This window comes from Triturus cristatus, chromosome 6, assembly GCF_964204655.1.
Source record: "Triturus cristatus chromosome 6, aTriCri1.1, whole genome shotgun sequence".
In the NCBI taxonomy this organism is placed as follows: domain Eukaryota; kingdom Metazoa; phylum Chordata; class Amphibia; order Caudata; family Salamandridae; genus Triturus; species Triturus cristatus.
This window is the reverse complement of record NC_140589.1, coordinates 883,395,536-883,413,609: the sequence shown is the minus strand read 5'-3', so window position 1 is coordinate 883,413,609 and position 18,074 is coordinate 883,395,536. Positions and strand designations below refer to the sequence as shown.

Here is an 18,074-nt window from a genome sequence, read left to right as displayed (position 1 = left end):
GGGGGTTGTGAAGAATAATGACAGGGAGGCTGAAGAAGGGAAAGAAAAGTCCCAGAAGTCCTGCAGGCTTCCTTGCTAAATGCAGCTGGCCATAGAGTGCACCTTCATTACTGCGAGGTAAATACATTAAAAATGTTGAGGAGAGACAAATTGAAAAATAGATATTAGGAGGAAAGCACTGGAACCTGCTTTATTATTTCAATTAGTCTTGAAAACATAGAACATTTCTCTCCTGAAAGCTGGTAAAAATATGGAACGCTTCACGAATTTGCGTGTCATCCTTGCGCAGGGGCCATGCTAATCTTCTCTGTATCGTTCCAATTTTAGTATATGTGCCGCCGAAGCGAGCACACTTCATTGATGAACCTACAATGTTTATAAACTCTCTAAATCTACGGTCTCTAGACATAGGGTGGCCTGGCAGAGATGCTCGTATGGCCAGTAAGCATTCAAATCCGAGCCAATGGGCAAAAATGCATGAAGAGTAACAATCCATTATTCTTCACTGCATTTGTGGTCCAGGACTTCACCAATTGGAAGTATGTAGATTATGCCAGGGTTGCAAAGGCTCATGGTTCAGGCTACTGACAAGGAACATTGTGACATCATGCTGCCTGTGGAACAGTGATATTAAAGATGAGACAGCTGCACAGTAGGTTAGGTGAAGGGCTCTGAGAGGTGAAAGGCAGCATGCTTGGGTCCCTGGACAAGGTGAGCCTATGACAAGGTGTCTGAATTTTCGCCTGTATTGTAATATTAAACACTTTATTGTTGTACCCGCCTGCTGATTAAGGAGTCCTCAAGATCAGCTCCACACAGACGTGGAACTGATGATGTTAATGCAGAATATTTAAGAAACTGAGGCTGATCTAAAACATTTCCTTGGACCTAGGACCATTTCCCCTGACTTTTAGGTCCTTCGTCCTCCTAAAGTCCTTTGTATAAGTTAGGAACACCTGACAGAACAGAATTTCAGGAGGTCAGGTGGGTTTACTTGTGTCTTCTGGTTGTGAGCAGTAAACGTGGCTAAAAAGGTTGATGGAATGGTGTTTTAAAACACACACACACACACACACACACAACTTCTGGTCCTCTTAAGGACAAAAGTATGGGTAATCCTACATGGGGCCAGTGGCGCAATGGATAACGCGTCTGACTACGGATCAGAAGATTGTAGGTTCGACTCCTATCTGGCTCGAAAGGGTCATAGGTCCCTGTTTTATGGTATTCCTGTGGAATTCTTATTTACCTCAGACTTGTTGTAGGTTCAATATTCTCGAGCAGGACTCATCCAGCAGTCGTTCCATGGTAGGGCTGCAGTAATAGGACCACGGCTAGTTAAAAGTTTCCCATTTGCTGCTGGATTCTATGTGAAGGCCGTCATGTGGTGTGCTGCTTTTGTATTTCAACATGGGTCTCTGAGTCTCTAAACTAGGAAAAAATCTTGTTGAGAAAAGTGTGTGTGAGAGGGTCTGTGGGTGCAGGCAGGTGTGTGCACTTGAGTGCTGACCCATTTACATGTGTGAGAGGGACAAGCAAATTGCCTGTGGGATGTAGGCCTACAACTGGAACCAAGCAGCCAGGCAGAACCACAGGTAAGGAGAGAGGAAGGCAGTTCATTATTAGAGCAGGATCATGAGCATCTTGCCCTGCTCCCTTCTGCCCGATCGGCCACGATCGGCCAAGACCTCTCTATTAGGGTGGAGGGTGAACATTTCTTGGACCTCAGAAACTGAGGGATGCAGCGCCGATATGTCCTCCAAGGGCCTAGAGGACCTGGTGCCCAATCATGCCTGGTGTTTTTCAGCTTACCCGACCAATCTGGTTGCAAGGCGGATTTTAACAGTACTGCTGAAAAGGGACTCCCAGACAGCCCTGAGGCCATCATTTGCATAGGCCCTCCCCTTCTCTTTCTCTTGCTTCCCACAAAGCAACGCATCGCTGGCAGCAGTATAGATTTGGGGGTTGTGAAGAATAATGACAGGGAGGCTGAAGAAGGGAAAGAAAAGTCCCAGAAGTCCTGCAGGCTTCCTTGCTAAATGCAGCTGGCCATAGAGTGCACCTTCATTACTGCGAGGTAAATACATAAAAAATGTTGAGGAGAGACAAATTGAAAAATAGATATTAGGAGGAAAGCACTGGAACCTGCTTTATTATTTCAATTAGTCTTGAAAACATAGAACATTTCTCTCCTGAAAGCTGGTAAAAATATGGAACGCTTCACGAATTTGCGTGTCATCCTTGCGCAGGGGCCATGCTAATCTTCTCTGTATCGTTCCAATTTTAGTATATGTGCCGCCGAAGCGAGCACACTTCATTGATGAACCTACAATGTTTATAAACTCTCTAAATCTACGGTCTCTAGACATAGGGTGGCCTGGCAGAGATGCTCGTATGGCCAGTAAGCATTCAAATCTGAGCCAATGGGCAAAAATGCATGAAGAGTAACAATCCATTATTCTTCACTGCATTTGTGGTCCAAGACTTCACCAATTGGAAGTATGTAGATTATGCCAGGGTTGCAAAGGCTCATGGTTCAGGCTACTGACAAGGAACATTGTGACATCATGCTGCCTGTGGAACAGTGATATTAAAGGTGAGACAGCTGCACAGTAGGTTAGGTGAAGGGCTCTGAGAGGTGAAAGGCAGCATGCTTGGGTCCCTGGACAAGGTGAGCCTATGACAAGGTGTCTGAATTTTCGCCTGTATTGTAATATTAAACACTTTATTGTTGTACCCGCCTGCTGATTAAGGAGTCCTCAAGATCAGCTCCACACAGACGTGGAACTGATGATGTTAATGCAGAATATTTAAGAAACTGAGGCTGATCTAAAACATTTCCTTGGACCTAGGACCATTTCCCCTGACTTTTAGGTCCTTCGTCCTCCTAAAGTCCTTTATATAAGTTAGGAACACCTGACAGAACAGAATTTCAGGAGGTCAGGTGGGTTTACTTGTGTCTTCTGGTTGTGAGCAGTAAACGTGGCTAAAAAGGTTGATGGAATGGTGTTTTAAAACACACACACACACACACACACAACTTCTGGTCCTCTTAAGGACAAAAGTATGGGTAATCCTACATGGGGCCAGTGGCGCAATGGATAACGCGTCTGACTACGGATCAGAAGATTGTAGGTTCGACTCCTATCTGGCTCGAAAGGGTCATAGGTCCCTGTTTTATGGTATTCCTGTGGAATTCTTATTTACCTCAGACTTGTTGTAGGTTCAATATTCTCGAGCAGGACTCATCCAGCAGTCGTTCCATGGTAGGGCTGCAGTAATAGGACCACGGCTAGTTAAAAGTTTCCCATTTGCTGCTGGATTCTATGTGAAGGCCGTCATGTGGTGTGCTGCTTTTGTATTTCAACATGGGTCTCTGAGTCTCTAAACTAGGAAAAAATCTTGTTGAGAAAAGTGTGTGTGAGAGGGTCTGTGGGTGCAGGCAGGTGTGTGCACTTGAGTGCTGACCCATTTACATGTGTGAGAGGGACAAGCAAATTGCCTGTGGGATGTAGGCCTACAACTGGAACCAAGCAGCCAGGCAGAACCACAGGTAAGGAGAGAGGAAGGCAGTTCATTATTAGAGCAGGATCATGAGCATCTTGCCCTGCTCCCTTCTGCCCCGATCGGCCACGATCGGCCAAGACCTCTCTATTAGGGTGGAGGGTGAACATTTCTTGGACCTCAGAAACTGAGGGATGCAGCGCCGATATGTCCTCCAAGGGCCTAGAGGACCTGGTGCCCAATCATGCCTGGTGTTTTTCAGCTTACCCGACCAATCTGGTTGCAAGGCGGATTTTAACAGTACTGCTGAAAAGGGACTCCCAGACAGCCCTGAGGCCATCATTTGCATAGGCCCTCCCCTTCTCTTTCTCTTGCTTCCCACAAAGCAACGCATCGCTGGCAGCAGTATAGATTTGGGGGTTGTGAAGAATAATGACAGGGAGGCTGAAGAAGGGAAAGAAAAGTCCCAGAAGTCCTGCAGGCTTCCTTGCTAAATGCAGCTGGCCATAGAGTGCACCTTCATTACTGCGAGGTAAATACATAAAAAATGTTGAGGAGAGACAAATTGAAAAATAGATATTAGGAGGAAAGCACTGGAACCTGCTTTATTATTTCAATTAGTCTTGAAAACATAGAACATTTCTCTCCTGAAAGCTGGTAAAACTATGGAACGCTTCACGAATTTGCGTGTCATCCTTGCGCAGGGGCCATGCTAATCTTCTCTGTATCGTTCCAATTTTAGTATATGTGCCGCCGAAGCGAGCACACTTCATTGATGAACCTACAATGTTTATAAACTCTCTAAATCTACGGTCTCTAGACATAGGGTGGCCTGGCAGAGATGCTCGTATGGCCAGTAAGCATTCAAATCCGAGCCAATGGGCAAAAATGCATGAAGAGTAACAATCCATTATTCTTCACTGCATTTGTGGTCCAAGACTTCACCAATTGGAAGTATGTAGATTATGCCAGGGTTGCAAAGGCTCATGGTTCAGGCTACTGACAAGGAACATTGTGACATCATGCTGCCTGTGGAACAGTGATATTAAAGGTGAGACAGCTGCACAGTAGGTTAGGTGAAGGGCTCTGAGAGGTGAAAGGCAGCATGCTTGGGTCCCTGGACAAGGTGAGCCTATGACAAGGTGTCTGAATTTTCGCCTGTATTGTAATATTAAACACTTTATTGTTGTACCCGCCTGCTGATTAAGGAGTCCTCAAGATCAGCTCCACACAGACGTGGAACTGATGATGTTAATGCAGAATATTTAAGAAACTGAGGCTGATCTAAAACATTTCCTTGGACCTAGGACCATTTCCCCTGACTTTTAGGTCCTTCGTCCTCCTAAAGTCCTTTGTATAAGTTAGGAACACCTGACAGAACAGAATTTCAGGAGGTCAGGTGGGTTTACTTGTGTCTTCTGGTTGTGAGCAGTAAACGTGGCTAAAAAGGTTGATGGAATGGTGTTTTAAAACACACACACACACACACACACAACTTCTGGTCCTCTTAAGGACAAAAGTATGGGTAATCCTACATGGGGCCAGTGGCGCAATGGATAACGCGTCTGACTACGGATCAGAAGATTGTAGGTTCGACTCCTATCTGGCTCGAAAGGGTCATAGGTCCCTGTTTTATGGTATTCCTGTGGAATTCTTATTTACCTCAGACTTGTTGTAGGTTCAATATTCTCGAGCAGGACTCATCCAGCAGTCGTTCCATGGTAGGGCTGCAGTAATAGGACCACGGCTAGTTAAAAGTTTCCCATTTGCTGCTGGATTCTATGTGAAGGCCGTCATGTGGTGTGCTGCTTTTGTATTTCAACATGGGTCTCTGAGTCTCTAAACTAGGAAAAAATCTTGTTGAGAAAAGTGTGTGTGAGAGGGTCTGTGGGTGCAGGCAGGTGTGTGCACTTGAGTGCTGACCCATTTACATGTGTGAGAGGGACAAGCAAATTGCCTGTGGGATGTAGGCCTACAACTGGAACCAAGCAGCCAGGCAGAACCACAGGTAAGGAGAGAGGAAGGCAGTTCATTATTAGAGCAGGATCATGAGCATCTTGCCCTGCTCCCTTCTGCCCCGATCGGCCACGATCAGCCAAGACCTCTCTATTAGGGTGGAGGGTGAACATTTCTTGGACCTCAGAAACTGAGGGATGCAGCGCCGATATGTCCTCCAAGGGCCTAGAGGACCTGGTGCCCAATCATGCCTGGTGTTTTTCAGCTTACCCGACCAATCTGGTTGCAAGGCGGATTTTAACAGTACTGCTGAAAAGGGACTCCCAGACAGCCCTGAGGCCATCATTTGCATAGGCCCTCCCCTTCTCTTTCTCTTGCTTCCCACAAAGCAACGCATCGCTGGCAGCAGTATAGATTTGGGGGTTGTGAAGAATAATGACAGGGAGGCTGAAGAAGGGAAAGAAAAGTCCCAGAAGTCCTGCAGGCTTCCTTGCTAAATGCAGCTGGCCATAGAGTGCACCTTCATTACTGCGAGGTAAATACATTAAAAATGTTGAGGAGAGACAAATTGAAAAATAGATATTAGGAGGAAAGCACTGGAACCTGCTTTATTATTTCAATTAGTCTTGAAAACATAGAACATTTCTCTCCTGAAAGCTGGTAAAAATATGGAACGCTTCACGAATTTGCGTGTCATCCTTGCGCAGGGGCCATGCTAATCTTCTCTGTATCGTTCCAATTTTAGTATATGTGCCGCCGAAGCGAGCACACTTCATTGATGAACCTACAATGTTTATAAACTCTCTAAATCTACGGTCTCTAGACATAGGGTGGCCTGGCAGAGATGCTCGTATGGCCAGTAAGCATTCAAATCCGAGCCAATGGGCAAAAATGCATGAAGAGTAACAATCCATTATTCTTCACTGCATTTGTGGTCCAAGACTTCACCAATTGGAAGTATGTAGATTATGCCAGGGTTGCAAAGGCTCATGGTTCAGGCTACTGACAAGGAACATTGTGACATCATGCTGCCTGTGGAACAGTGATATTAAAGGTGAGACAGCTGCACAGTAGGTTAGGTGAAGGGCTCTGAGAGGTGAAAGGCAGCATGCTTGGGTCCCTGGACAAGGTGAGCCTATGACAAGGTGTCTGAATTTTCGCCTGTATTGTAATATTAAACACTTTATTGTTGTACCCGCCTGCTGATTAAGGAGTCCTCAAGATCAGCTCCACACAGACGTGGAACTGATGATGTTAATGCAGAATATTTAAGAAACTGAGGCTGATCTAAAACATTTCCTTGGACCTAGGACCATTTCCCCTGACTTTTAGGTCCTTCGTCCTCCTAAAGTCCTTTGTATAAGTTAGGAACACCTGACAGAACAGAATTTCAGGAGGTCAGGTGGGTTTACTTGTGTCTTCTGGTTGTGAGCAGTAAACGTGGCTAAAAAGGTTGATGGAATGGTGTTTTAAAACACACACACACACACACACACAACTTCTGGTCCTCTTAAGGACAAAAGTATGGGTAATCCTACATGGGGCCAGTGGCGCAATGGATAACGCGTCTGACTACGGATCAGAAGATTGTAGGTTCGACTCCTATCTGGCTCGAAAGGGTCATAGGTCCCTGTTTTATGGTATTCCTGTGGAATTCTTATTTACCTCAGACTTGTTGTAGGTTCAATATTCTCGAGCAGGACTCATCCAGCAGTCGTTCCATGGTAGGGCTGCAGTAATAGGACCACGGCTAGTTAAAAGTTTCCCATTTGCTGCTGGATTCTATGTGAAGGCCGTCATGTGGTGTGCTGCTTTTGTATTTCAACATGGGTCTCTGAGTCTCTAAACTAGGAAAAAATCTTGTTGAGAAAAGTGTGTGTGAGAGGGTCTGTGGGTGCAGGCAGGTGTGTGCACTTGAGTGCTGACCCATTTACATGTGTGAGAGGGACAAGCAAATTGCCTGTGGGATGTAGGCCTACAACTGGAACCAAGCAGCCAGGCAGAACCACAGGTAAGGAGAGAGGAAGGCAGTTCATTATTAGAGCAGGATCATGAGCATCTTGCCCTGCTCCCTTCTGCCCGATCGGCCACGATCGGCCAAGACCTCTCTATTAGGGTGGAGGGTGAACATTTCTTGGACCTCAGAAACTGAGGGATGCAGCGCCGATATGTCCTCCAAGGGCCTAGAGGACCTGGTGCCCAATCATGCCTGGTGTTTTTCAGCTTACCCGACCAATCTGGTTGCAAGGCGGATTTTAACAGTACTGCTGAAAAGGGACTCCCAGACAGCCCTGAGGCCATCATTTGCATAGGCCCTCCCCTTCTCTTTCTCTTGCTTCCCACAAAGCAACGCATCGCTGGCAGCAGTATAGATTTGGGGGTTGTGAAGAATAATGACAGGGAGGCTGAAGAAGGGAAAGAAAAGTCCCAGAAGTCCTGCAGGCTTCCTTGCTAAATGCAGCTGGCCATAGAGTGCACCTTCATTACTGCGAGGTAAATACATTAAAAATGTTGAGGAGAGACAAATTGAAAAATAGATATTAGGAGGAAAGCACTGGAACCTGCTTTATTATTTCAATTAGTCTTGAAAACATAGAACATTTCTCTCCTGAAAGCTGGTAAAAATATGGAACGCTTCACGAATTTGCGTGTCATCCTTGCGCAGGGGCCATGCTAATCTTCTCTGTATCGTTCCAATTTTAGTATATGTGCCGCCGAAGCGAGCACACTTCATTGATGAACCTACAATGTTTATAAACTCTCTAAATCTACGGTCTCTAGACATAGGGTGGCCTGGCAGAGATGCTCGTATGGCCAGTAAGCATTCAAATCTGAGCCAATGGGCAAAAATGCATGAAGAGTAACAATCCATTATTCTTCACTGCATTTGTGGACCAAGACTTCACCAATTGGAAGTATGTAGATTATGCCAGGGTTGCAAAGGCTCATGGTTCAGGCTACTGACAAGGAACATTGTGACATCATGCTGCCTGTGGAACAGTGATATTAAAGGTGAGACAGCTGCACAGTAGGTTAGGTGAAGGGCTCTGAGAGGTGAAAGGCAGCATGCTTGGGTCCCTGGACAAGGTGAGCCTATGACAAGGTGTCTGAATTTTCGCCTGTATTGTAATATTAAACACTTTATTGTTGTACCCGCCTGCTGATTAAGGAGTCCTCAAGATCAGCTCCACACAGACGTGGAACTGATGATGTTAATGCAGAATATTTAAGAAACTGAGGCTGATCTAAAACATTTCCTTGGACCTAGGACCATTTCCCCTGACTTTTAGGTCCTTCGTCCTCCTAAAGTCCTTTGTATAAGTTAGGAACACCTGACAGAACAGAATTTCAGGAGGTCAGGTGGGTTTACTTGTGTCTTCTGGTTGTGAGCAGTAAACGTGGCTAAAAAGGTTGATGGAATGGTGTTTTAAAACACACACACACACACACACACAACTTCTGGTCCTCTTAAGGACAAAAGTATGGGTAATCCTACATGGGGCCAGTGGCGCAATGGATAACGCGTCTGACTACGGATCAGAAGATTGTAGGTTCGACTCCTATCTGGCTCGAAAGGGTCATAGGTCCCTGTTTTATGGTATTCCTGTGGAATTCTTATTTACCTCAGACTTGTTGTAGGTTCAATCTTCTCGAGCAGGACTCATCCAGCAGTCGTTCCATGGTAGGGCTGCAGTAATAGGACCACGGCTAGTTAAAAGTTTCCCATTTGCTGCTGGATTCTATGTGAAGGCCGTCATGTGGTGTGCTGCTTTTGTATTTCAACATGGGTCTCTGAGTCTCTAAACTAGGAAAAAATCTTGTTGAGAAAAGTGTGTGTGAGAGGGTCTGTGGGTGCAGGCAGGTGTGTGCACTTGAGTGCTGACCCATTTACATGTGTGAGAGGGACAAGCAAATTGCCTGTGGGATGTAGGCCTACAACTGGAACCAAGCAGCCAGGCAGAACCACAGGTAAGGAGAGAGGAAGGCAGTTCATTATTAGAGCAGGATCATGAGCATCTTGCCCTGCTCCCTTCTGCCCGATCGGCCACGATCGGCCAAGACCTCTCTATTAGGGTGGAGGGTGAACATTTCTTGGACCTCAGAAACTGAGGGATGCAGCGCCGATATGTCCTCCAAGGGCCTAGAGGACCTGGTGCCCAATCATGCCTGGTGTTTTTCAGCTTACCCGACCAATCTGGTTGCAAGGCGGATTTTAACAGTACTGCTGAAAAGGGACTCCCAGACAGCCCTGAGGCCATCATTTGCATAGGCCCTCCCCTTCTCTTTCTCTTGCTTCCCACAAAGCAACGCATCGCTGGCAGCAGTATAGATTTGGGGGTTGTGAAGAATAATGACAGGGAGGCTGAAGAAGGGAAAGAAAAGTCCCAGAAGTCCTGCAGGCTTCCTTGCTAAATGCAGCTGGCCATAGAGTGCACCTTCATTACTGCGAGGTAAATACATTAAAAATGTTGAGGAGAGACAAATTGAAAAATAGATATTAGGAGGAAAGCACTGGAACCTGCTTTATTATTTCAATTAGTCTTGAAAACATAGAACATTTCTCTCCTGAAAGCTGGTAAAAATATGGAACGCTTCACGAATTTGCGTGTCATCCTTGCGCAGGGGCCATGCTAATCTTCTCTGTATCGTTCCAATTTTAGTATATGTGCCGCCGAAGCGAGCACACTTCATTGATGAACCTACAATGTTTATAAACTCTCTAAATCTACGGTCTCTAGACATAGGGTGGCCTGGCAGAGATGCTTGTATGGCCAGTAAGCATTCAAATCTGAGCCAATGGGCAAAAATGCATGAAGAGTAACAATCCATTATTCTTCACTGCATTTGTGGTCCAAGACTTCACCAATTGGAAGTATGTAGATTATGCCAGGGTTGCAAAGGCTCATGGTTCAGGCTACTGACAAGGAACATTGTGACATCATGCTGCCTGTGGAACAGTGATATTAAAGGTGAGACAGCTGCACAGTAGGTTAGGTGAAGGGCTCTGAGAGGTGAAAGGCAGCATGCTTGGGTCCCTGGACAAGGTGAGCCTATGACAAGGTGTCTGAATTTTCGCCTGTATTGTAATATTAAACACTTTATTGTTGTACCCGCCTGCTGATTAAGGAGTCCTCAAGATCAGCTCCACACAGACGTGGAACTGATGATGTTAATGCAGAATATTTAAGAAACTGAGGCTGATCTAAAACATTTCCTTGGACCTAGGACCATTTCCCCTGACTTTTAGGTCCTTCGTCCTCCTAAAGTCCTTTATATAAGTTAGGAACACCTGACAGAACAGAATTTCAGGAGGTCAGGTGGGTTTACTTGTGTCTTCTGGTTGTGAGCAGTAAACGTGGCTAAAAAGGTTGATGGAATGGTGTTTTAAAACACACACACACACACACACACAACTTCTGGTCCTCTTAAGGACAAAAGTATGGGTAATCCTACATGGGGCCAGTGGCGCAATGGATAACGCGTCTGACTACGGATCAGAAGATTGTAGGTTCGACTCCTATCTGGCTCGAAAGGGTCATAGGTCCCTGTTTTATGGTATTCCTGTGGAATTCTTATTTACCTCAGACTTGTTGTAGGTTCAATATTCTCGAGCAGGACTCATCCAGCAGTCGTTCCATGGTAGGGCTGCAGTAATAGGACCACGGCTAGTTAAAAGTTTCCCATTTGCTGCTGGATTCTATGTGAAGGCCGTCATGTGGTGTGCTGCTTTTGTATTTCAACATGGGTCTCTGAGTCTCTAAACTAGGAAAAAATCTTGTTGAGAAAAGTGTGTGTGAGAGGGTCTGTGGGTGCAGGCAGGTGTGTGCACTTGAGTGCTGACCCATTTACATGTGTGAGAGGGACAAGCAAATTGCCTGTGGGATGTAGGCCTACAACTGGAACCAAGCAGCCAGGCAGAACCACAGGTAAGGAGAGAGGAAGGCAGTTCATTATTAGAGCAGGATCATGAGCATCTTGCCCTGCTCCCTTCTGCCCCGATCGGCCACGATCGGCCAAGACCTCTCTATTAGGGTGGAGGGTGAACATTTCTTGGACCTCAGAAACTGAGGGATGCAGCGCCGATATGTCCTCCAAGGGCCTAGAGGACCTGGTGCCCAATCATGCCTGGTGTTTTTCAGCTTACCCGACCAATCTGGTTGCAAGGCGGATTTTAACAGTACTGCTGAAAAGGGACTCCCAGACAGCCCTGAGGCCATCATTTGCATAGGCCCTCCCCTTCTCTTTCTCTTGCTTCCCACAAAGCAACGCATCGCTGGCAGCAGTATAGATTTGGGGGTTGTGAAGAATAATGACAGGGAGGCTGAAGAAGGGAAAGAAAAGTCCCAGAAGTCCTGCAGGCTTCCTTGCTAAATGCAGCTGGCCATAGAGTGCACCTTCATTACTGCGAGGTAAATACATTAAAAATGTTGAGGAGAGACAAATTGAAAAATAGATATTAGGAGGAAAGCACTGGAACCTGCTTTATTATTTCAATTAGTCTTGAAAACATAGAACATTTCTCTCCTGAAAGCTGGTAAAAATATGGAACGCTTCACGAATTTGCGTGTCATCCTTGCGCAGGGGCCATGCTAATCTTCTCTGTATCGTTCCAATTTTAGTATATGTGCCGCCGAAGCGAGCACACTTCATTGATGAACCTACAATGTTTATAAACTCTCTAAATCTACGGTCTCTAGACATAGGGTGGCCTGGCAGAGATGCTCGTATGGCCAGTAAGCATTCAAATCCGAGCCAATGGGCAAAAATGCATGAAGAGTAACAATCCATTATTCTTCACTGCATTTGTGGTCCAGGACTTCACCAATTGGAAGTATGTAGATTATGCCAGGGTTGCAAAGGCTCATGGTTCAGGCTACTGACAAGGAACATTGTGACATCATGCTGCCTGTGGAACAGTGATATTAAAGATGAGACAGCTGCACAGTAGGTTAGGTGAAGGGCTCTGAGAGGTGAAAGGCAGCATGCTTGGGTCCCTGGACAAGGTGAGCCTATGACAAGGTGTCTGAATTTTCGCCTGTATTGTAATATTAAACACTTTATTGTTGTACCCGCCTGCTGATTAAGGAGTCCTCAAGATCAGCTCCACACAGACGTGGAACTGATGATGTTAATGCAGAATATTTAAGAAACTGAGGCTGATCTAAAACATTTCCTTGGACCTAGGACCATTTCCCCTGACTTTTAGGTCCTTCGTCCTCCTAAAGTCCTTTGTATAAGTTAGGAACACCTGACAGAACAGAATTTCAGGAGGTCAGGTGGGTTTACTTGTGTCTTCTGGTTGTGAGCAGTAAACGTGGCTAAAAAGGTTGATGGAATGGTGTTTTAAAACACACACACACACACACACACAACTTCTGGTCCTCTTAAGGACAAAAGTATGGGTAATCCTACATGGGGCCAGTGGCGCAATGGATAACGCGTCTGACTACGGATCAGAAGATTGTAGGTTCGACTCCTATCTGGCTCGAAAGGGTCATAGGTCCCTGTTTTATGGTATTCCTGTGGAATTCTTATTTACCTCAGACTTGTTGTAGGTTCAATCTTCTCGAGCAGGACTCATCCAGCAGTCGTTCCATGGTAGGGCTGCAGTAATAGGACCACGGCTAGTTAAAAGTTTCCCATTTGCTGCTGGATTCTATGTGAAGGCCGTCATGTGGTGTGCTGCTTTTGTATTTCAACATGGGTCTCTGAGTCTCTAAACTAGGAAAAAATCTTGTTGAGAAAAGTGTGTGTGAGAGGGTCTGTGGGTGCAGGCAGGTGTGTGCACTTGAGTGCTGACCCATTTACATGTGTGAGAGGGACAAGCAAATTGCCTGTGGGATGTAGGCCTACAACTGGAACCAAGCAGCCAGGCAGAACCACAGGTAAGGAGAGAGGAAGGCAGTTCATTATTAGAGCAGGATCATGAGCATCTTGCCCTGCTCCCTTCTGCCCGATCGGCCACGATCGGCCAAGACCTCTCTATTAGGGTGGAGGGTGAACATTTCTTGGACCTCAGAAACTGAGGGATGCAGCGCCGATATGTCCTCCAAGGGCCTAGAGGACCTGGTGCCCAATCATGCCTGGTGTTTTTCAGCTTACCCGACCAATCTGGTTGCAAGGCGGATTTTAACAGTACTGCTGAAAAGGGACTCCCAGACAGCCCTGAGGCCATCATTTGCATAGGCCCTCCCCTTCTCTTTCTCTTGCTTCCCACAAAGCAACGCATCGCTGGCAGCAGTATAGATTTGGGGGTTGTGAAGAATAATGACAGGGAGGCTGAAGAAGGGAAAGAAAAGTCCCAGAAGTCCTGCAGGCTTCCTTGCTAAATGCAGCTGGCCATAGAGTGCACCTTCATTACTGCGAGGTAAATACATTAAAAATGTTGAGGAGAGACAAATTGAAAAATAGATATTAGGAGGAAAGCACTGGAACCTGCTTTATTATTTCAATTAGTCTTGAAAACATAGAACATTTCTCTCCTGAAAGCTGGTAAAAATATGGAACGCTTCACGAATTTGCGTGTCATCCTTGCGCAGGGGCCATGCTAATCTTCTCTGTATCGTTCCAATTTTAGTATATGTGCCGCCGAAGCGAGCACACTTCATTGATGAACCTACAATGTTTATAAACTCTCTAAATCTACGGTCTCTAGACATAGGGTGGCCTGGCAGAGATGCTCGTATGGCCAGTAAGCATTCAAATCTGAGCCAATGGGCAAAAATGCATGAAGAGTAACAATCCATTATTCTTCACTGCATTTGTGGTCCAAGACTTCACCAATTGGAAGTATGTAGATTATGCCAGGGTTGCAAAGGCTCATGGTTCAGGCTACTGACAAGGAACATTGTGACATCATGCTGCCTGTGGAACAGTGATATTAAAGGTGAGACAGCTGCACAGTAGGTTAGGTGAAGGGCTCTGAGAGGTGAAAGGCAGCATGCTTGGGTCCCTGGACAAGGTGAGCCTATGACAAGGTGTCTGAATTTTCGCCTGTATTGTAATATTAAACACTTTATTGTTGTACCCGCCTGCTGATTAAGGAGTCCTCAAGATCAGCTCCACACAGACGTGGAACTGATGATGTTAATGCAGAATATTTAAGAAACTGAGGCTGATCTAAAACATTTCCTTGGACCTAGGACCATTTCCCCTGACTTTTAGGTCCTTCGTCCTCCTAAAGTCCTTTATATAAGTTAGGAACACCTGACAGAACAGAATTTCAGGAGGTCAGGTGGGTTTACTTGTGTCTTCTGGTTGTGAGCAGTAAACGTGGCTAAAAAGGTTGATGGAATGGTGTTTTAAAACACACACACACACACACACACAACTTCTGGTCCTCTTAAGGACAAAAGTATGGGTAATCCTACATGGGGCCAGTGGCGCAATGGATAACGCGTCTGACTACGGATCAGAAGATTGTAGGTTCGACTCCTATCTGGCTCGAAAGGGTCATAGGTCCCTGTTTTATGGTATTCCTGTGGAATTCTTATTTACCTCAGACTTGTTGTAGGTTCAATATTCTCGAGCAGGACTCATCCAGCAGTCGTTCCATGGTAGGGCTGCAGTAATAGGACCACGGCTAGTTAAAAGTTTCCCATTTGCTGCTGGATTCTATGTGAAGGCCGTCATGTGGTGTGCTGCTTTTGTATTTCAACATGGGTCTCTGAGTCTCTAAACTAGGAAAAAATCTTGTTGAGAAAAGTGTGTGTGAGAGGGTCTGTGGGTGCAGGCAGGTGTGTGCACTTGAGTGCTGACCCATTTACATGTGTGAGAGGGACAAGCAAATTGCCTGTGGGATGTAGGCCTACAACTGGAACCAAGCAGCCAGGCAGAACCACAGGTAAGGAGAGAGGAAGGCAGTTCATTATTAGAGCAGGATCATGAGCATCTTGCCCTGCTCCCTTCTGCCCCGATCGGCCACGATCGGCCAAGACCTCTCTATTAGGGTGGAGCGTGAACATTTCTTGGACCTCAGAAACTGAGGGATGCAGCGCCGATATGTCCTCCAAGGGCCTAGAGGACCTGGTGCCCAATCATGCCTGGTGTTTTTCAGCTTACCCGACCAATCTGGTTGCAAGGCGGATTTTAACAGTACTGCTGAAAAGGGACTCCCAGACAGCCCTGAGGCCATCATTTGCATAGGCCCTCCCCTTCTCTTTCTCTTGCTTCCCACAAAGCAACGCATCGCTGGCAGCAGTATAGATTTGGGGGTTGTGAAGAATAATGACAGGGAGGCTGAAGAAGGGAAAGAAAAGTCCCAGAAGTCCTGCAGGCTTCCTTGCTAAATGCAGCTGGCCATAGAGTGCACCTTCATTACTGCGAGGTAAATACATTAAAAATGTTGAGGAGAGACAAATTGAAAAATAGATATTAGGAGGAAAGCACTGGAACCTGCTTTATTATTTCAATTAGTCTTGAAAACATAGAACATTTCTCTCCTGAAAGCTGGTAAAAATATGGAACGCTTCACGAATTTGCGTGTCATCCTTGCGCAGGGGCCATGCTAATCTTCTCTGTATCGTTCCAATTTTAGTATATGTGCCGCCGAAGCGAGCACACTTCATTGATGAACCTACAATGTTTATAAACTCTCTAAATCTACGGTCTCTAGACATAGGGTGGCCTGGCAGAGATGCTCGTATGGCCAGTAAGCATTCAAATCTGAGCCAATGGGCAAAAATGCATGAAGAGTAACAATCCATTATTCTTCACTGCATTTGTGGTCCAAGACTTCACCAATTGGAAGTATGTAGATTATGCCAGGGTTGCAAAGGCTCATGGTTCAGGCTACTGACAAGGAACATTGTGACATCATGCTGCCTGTGGAACAGTGATATTAAAGGTGAGACAGCTGCACAGTAGGTTAGGTGAAGGGCTCTGAGAGGTGAAAGGCAGCATGCTTGGGTCCCTGGACAAGGTGAGCCTATGACAAGGTGTCTGAATTTTCGCCTGTATTGTAATATTAAACACTTTATTGTTGTACCCGCCTGCTGATTAAGGAGTCCTCAAGATCAGCTCCACACAGACGTGGAACTGATGATGTTAATGCAGAATATTTAAGAAACTGAGGCTGATCTAAAACATTTCCTTGGACCTAGGACCATTTCCCCTGACTTTTAGGTCCTTCGTCCTCCTAAAGTCCTTTGTATAAGTTAGGAACACCTGACAGAACAGAATTTCAGGAGGTCAGGTGGGTTTACTTGTGTCTTCTGGTTGTGAGCAGTAAACGTGGCTAAAAAGGTTGATGGAATGGTGTTTTAAAACACACACACACACACACACACACAACTTCTGGTCCTCTTAAGGACAAAAGTATGGGTAATCCTACATGGGGCCAGTGGCGCAATGGATAACGCGTCTGACTACGGATCAGAAGATTGTAGGTTCGACTCCTATCTGGCTCGAAAGGGTCATAGGTCCCTGTTTTATGGTATTCCTGTGGAATTCTTATTTACCTCAGACTTGTTGTAGGTTCAATATTCTCGAGCAGGACTCATCCAGCAGTCGTTCCATGGTAGGGCTGCAGTAATAGGACCACGGCTAGTTAAAAGTTTCCCATTTGCTGCTGGATTCTATGTGAAGGCCGTCATGTGGTGTGCTGCTTTTGTATTTCAACATGGGTCTCTGAGTCTCTAAACTAGGAAAAAATCTTGTTGAGAAAAGTGTGTGTGAGAGGGTCTGTGGGTGCAGGCAGGTGTGTGCACTTGAGTGCTGACCCATTTACATGTGTGAGAGGGACAAGCAAATTGCCTGTGGGATGTAGGCCTACAACTGGAACCAAGCAGCCAGGCAGAACCACAGGTAAGGAGAGAGGAAGGCAGTTCATTATTAGAGCAGGATCATGAGCATCTTGCCCTGCTCCCTTCTGCCCCGATCGGCCACGATCGGCCAAGACCTCTCTATTAGGGTGGAGGGTGAACATTTCTTGGACCTCAGAAACTGAGGGATGCAGCGCCGATATGTCCTCCAAGGGCCTAGAGGACCTGGTGCCCAATCATGCCTGGTGTTTTTCAGCTTACCCGACCAATCTGGTTGCAAGGCGGATTTTAACAGTACTGCTGAAAAGGGACTCCCAGACAGCCCTGAGGCCATCATTTGCATAGGCCCTCCCCTTCTCTTTCTCTTGCTTCCCACAAAGCAACGCATCGCTGGCAGCAGTATAGATTTGGGGGTTGTGAAGAATAATGACAGGGAGGCTGAAGAAGGGAAAGAAAAGTCCCAGAAGTCCTGCAGGCTTCCTTGCTAAATGCAGCTGGCCATAGAGTGCACCTTCATTACTGCGAGGTAAATACATTAAAAATGTTGAGGAGAGACAAATTGAAAAATAGATATTAGGAGGAAAGCACTGGAACCTGCTTTATTATTTCAATTAGTCTTGAAAACATAGAACATTTCTCTCCTGAAAGCTGGTAAAAATATGGAACGCTTCACGAATTTGCGTGTCATCCTTGCGCAGGGGCCATGCTAATCTTCTCTGTATCGTTCCAATTTTAGTATATGTGCCGCCGAAGCGAGCACACTTCATTGATGAACCTACAATGTTTATAAACTCTCTAAATCTACGGTCTCTAGACATAGGGTGGCCTGGCAGAGATGCTCGTATGGCCAGT

The 18,074-nt window shown here is 46.0% G+C and overlaps 19 non-coding genes across 19 annotated transcripts; 9 read left to right on the top strand and 10 right to left on the bottom strand.

Moving 5' to 3' along the window:
• Positions 1-244: 244 nt before the first annotated feature.
• Positions 245-351, bottom strand: LOC146819419 (U6 spliceosomal RNA). The gene has a single exon (XR_014964076.1). It is a non-coding gene; the product is annotated as a U6 spliceosomal RNA (small nuclear RNA).
• A 774-nt stretch (positions 352-1,125) lies between these two features.
• On the top strand, positions 1,126-1,198 carry TRNAR-ACG (transfer RNA arginine (anticodon ACG)). The gene has a single exon. It is a non-coding gene; the product is annotated as a tRNA-Arg (tRNA).
• A 1,006-nt stretch (positions 1,199-2,204) lies between these two features.
• Positions 2,205-2,311, bottom strand: LOC146819417 (U6 spliceosomal RNA). The gene has a single exon (XR_014964075.1). It is a non-coding gene; the product is annotated as a U6 spliceosomal RNA (small nuclear RNA).
• Positions 2,312-3,083: 772 nt separating this feature from the next.
• Positions 3,084-3,156, top strand: TRNAR-ACG (transfer RNA arginine (anticodon ACG)). The gene has a single exon. It is a non-coding gene; the product is annotated as a tRNA-Arg (tRNA).
• A 1,007-nt stretch (positions 3,157-4,163) lies between these two features.
• On the bottom strand, positions 4,164-4,270 carry LOC146819415 (U6 spliceosomal RNA). Its single transcript, XR_014964510.1, has one exon. It is a non-coding gene; the product is annotated as a U6 spliceosomal RNA (small nuclear RNA).
• A 772-nt stretch (positions 4,271-5,042) lies between these two features.
• TRNAR-ACG (transfer RNA arginine (anticodon ACG)) lies at positions 5,043-5,115 on the top strand. Its single transcript has one exon. It is a non-coding gene; the product is annotated as a tRNA-Arg (tRNA).
• A 1,007-nt stretch (positions 5,116-6,122) lies between these two features.
• On the bottom strand, positions 6,123-6,229 carry LOC146819413 (U6 spliceosomal RNA). Its single transcript, XR_014964074.1, has one exon. It is a non-coding gene; the product is annotated as a U6 spliceosomal RNA (small nuclear RNA).
• A 772-nt stretch (positions 6,230-7,001) lies between these two features.
• On the top strand, positions 7,002-7,074 carry TRNAR-ACG (transfer RNA arginine (anticodon ACG)). The gene has a single exon. It is a non-coding gene; the product is annotated as a tRNA-Arg (tRNA).
• Positions 7,075-8,080: 1,006 nt separating this feature from the next.
• On the bottom strand, positions 8,081-8,187 carry LOC146819411 (U6 spliceosomal RNA). Its single transcript, XR_014964073.1, has one exon. It is a non-coding gene; the product is annotated as a U6 spliceosomal RNA (small nuclear RNA).
• A 772-nt stretch (positions 8,188-8,959) lies between these two features.
• On the top strand, positions 8,960-9,032 carry TRNAR-ACG (transfer RNA arginine (anticodon ACG)). Its single transcript has one exon. It is a non-coding gene; the product is annotated as a tRNA-Arg (tRNA).
• A 1,006-nt stretch (positions 9,033-10,038) lies between these two features.
• On the bottom strand, positions 10,039-10,145 carry LOC146819409 (U6 spliceosomal RNA). The gene has a single exon (XR_014964071.1). It is a non-coding gene; the product is annotated as a U6 spliceosomal RNA (small nuclear RNA).
• A 772-nt stretch (positions 10,146-10,917) lies between these two features.
• TRNAR-ACG (transfer RNA arginine (anticodon ACG)) lies at positions 10,918-10,990 on the top strand. The gene has a single exon. It is a non-coding gene; the product is annotated as a tRNA-Arg (tRNA).
• A 1,007-nt stretch (positions 10,991-11,997) lies between these two features.
• On the bottom strand, positions 11,998-12,104 carry LOC146819407 (U6 spliceosomal RNA). The gene has a single exon (XR_014964070.1). It is a non-coding gene; the product is annotated as a U6 spliceosomal RNA (small nuclear RNA).
• A 772-nt stretch (positions 12,105-12,876) lies between these two features.
• Positions 12,877-12,949, top strand: TRNAR-ACG (transfer RNA arginine (anticodon ACG)). Its single transcript has one exon. It is a non-coding gene; the product is annotated as a tRNA-Arg (tRNA).
• A 1,006-nt stretch (positions 12,950-13,955) lies between these two features.
• On the bottom strand, positions 13,956-14,062 carry LOC146819405 (U6 spliceosomal RNA). Its single transcript, XR_014964069.1, has one exon. It is a non-coding gene; the product is annotated as a U6 spliceosomal RNA (small nuclear RNA).
• Positions 14,063-14,834: 772 nt separating this feature from the next.
• Positions 14,835-14,907, top strand: TRNAR-ACG (transfer RNA arginine (anticodon ACG)). Its single transcript has one exon. It is a non-coding gene; the product is annotated as a tRNA-Arg (tRNA).
• A 1,007-nt stretch (positions 14,908-15,914) lies between these two features.
• On the bottom strand, positions 15,915-16,021 carry LOC146819403 (U6 spliceosomal RNA). Its single transcript, XR_014964068.1, has one exon. It is a non-coding gene; the product is annotated as a U6 spliceosomal RNA (small nuclear RNA).
• Positions 16,022-16,795: 774 nt separating this feature from the next.
• On the top strand, positions 16,796-16,868 carry TRNAR-ACG (transfer RNA arginine (anticodon ACG)). Its single transcript has one exon. It is a non-coding gene; the product is annotated as a tRNA-Arg (tRNA).
• A 1,007-nt stretch (positions 16,869-17,875) lies between these two features.
• On the bottom strand, positions 17,876-17,982 carry LOC146819401 (U6 spliceosomal RNA). The gene has a single exon (XR_014964067.1). It is a non-coding gene; the product is annotated as a U6 spliceosomal RNA (small nuclear RNA).
• Between the last annotated feature and the right edge of the window lie 92 nt (positions 17,983-18,074).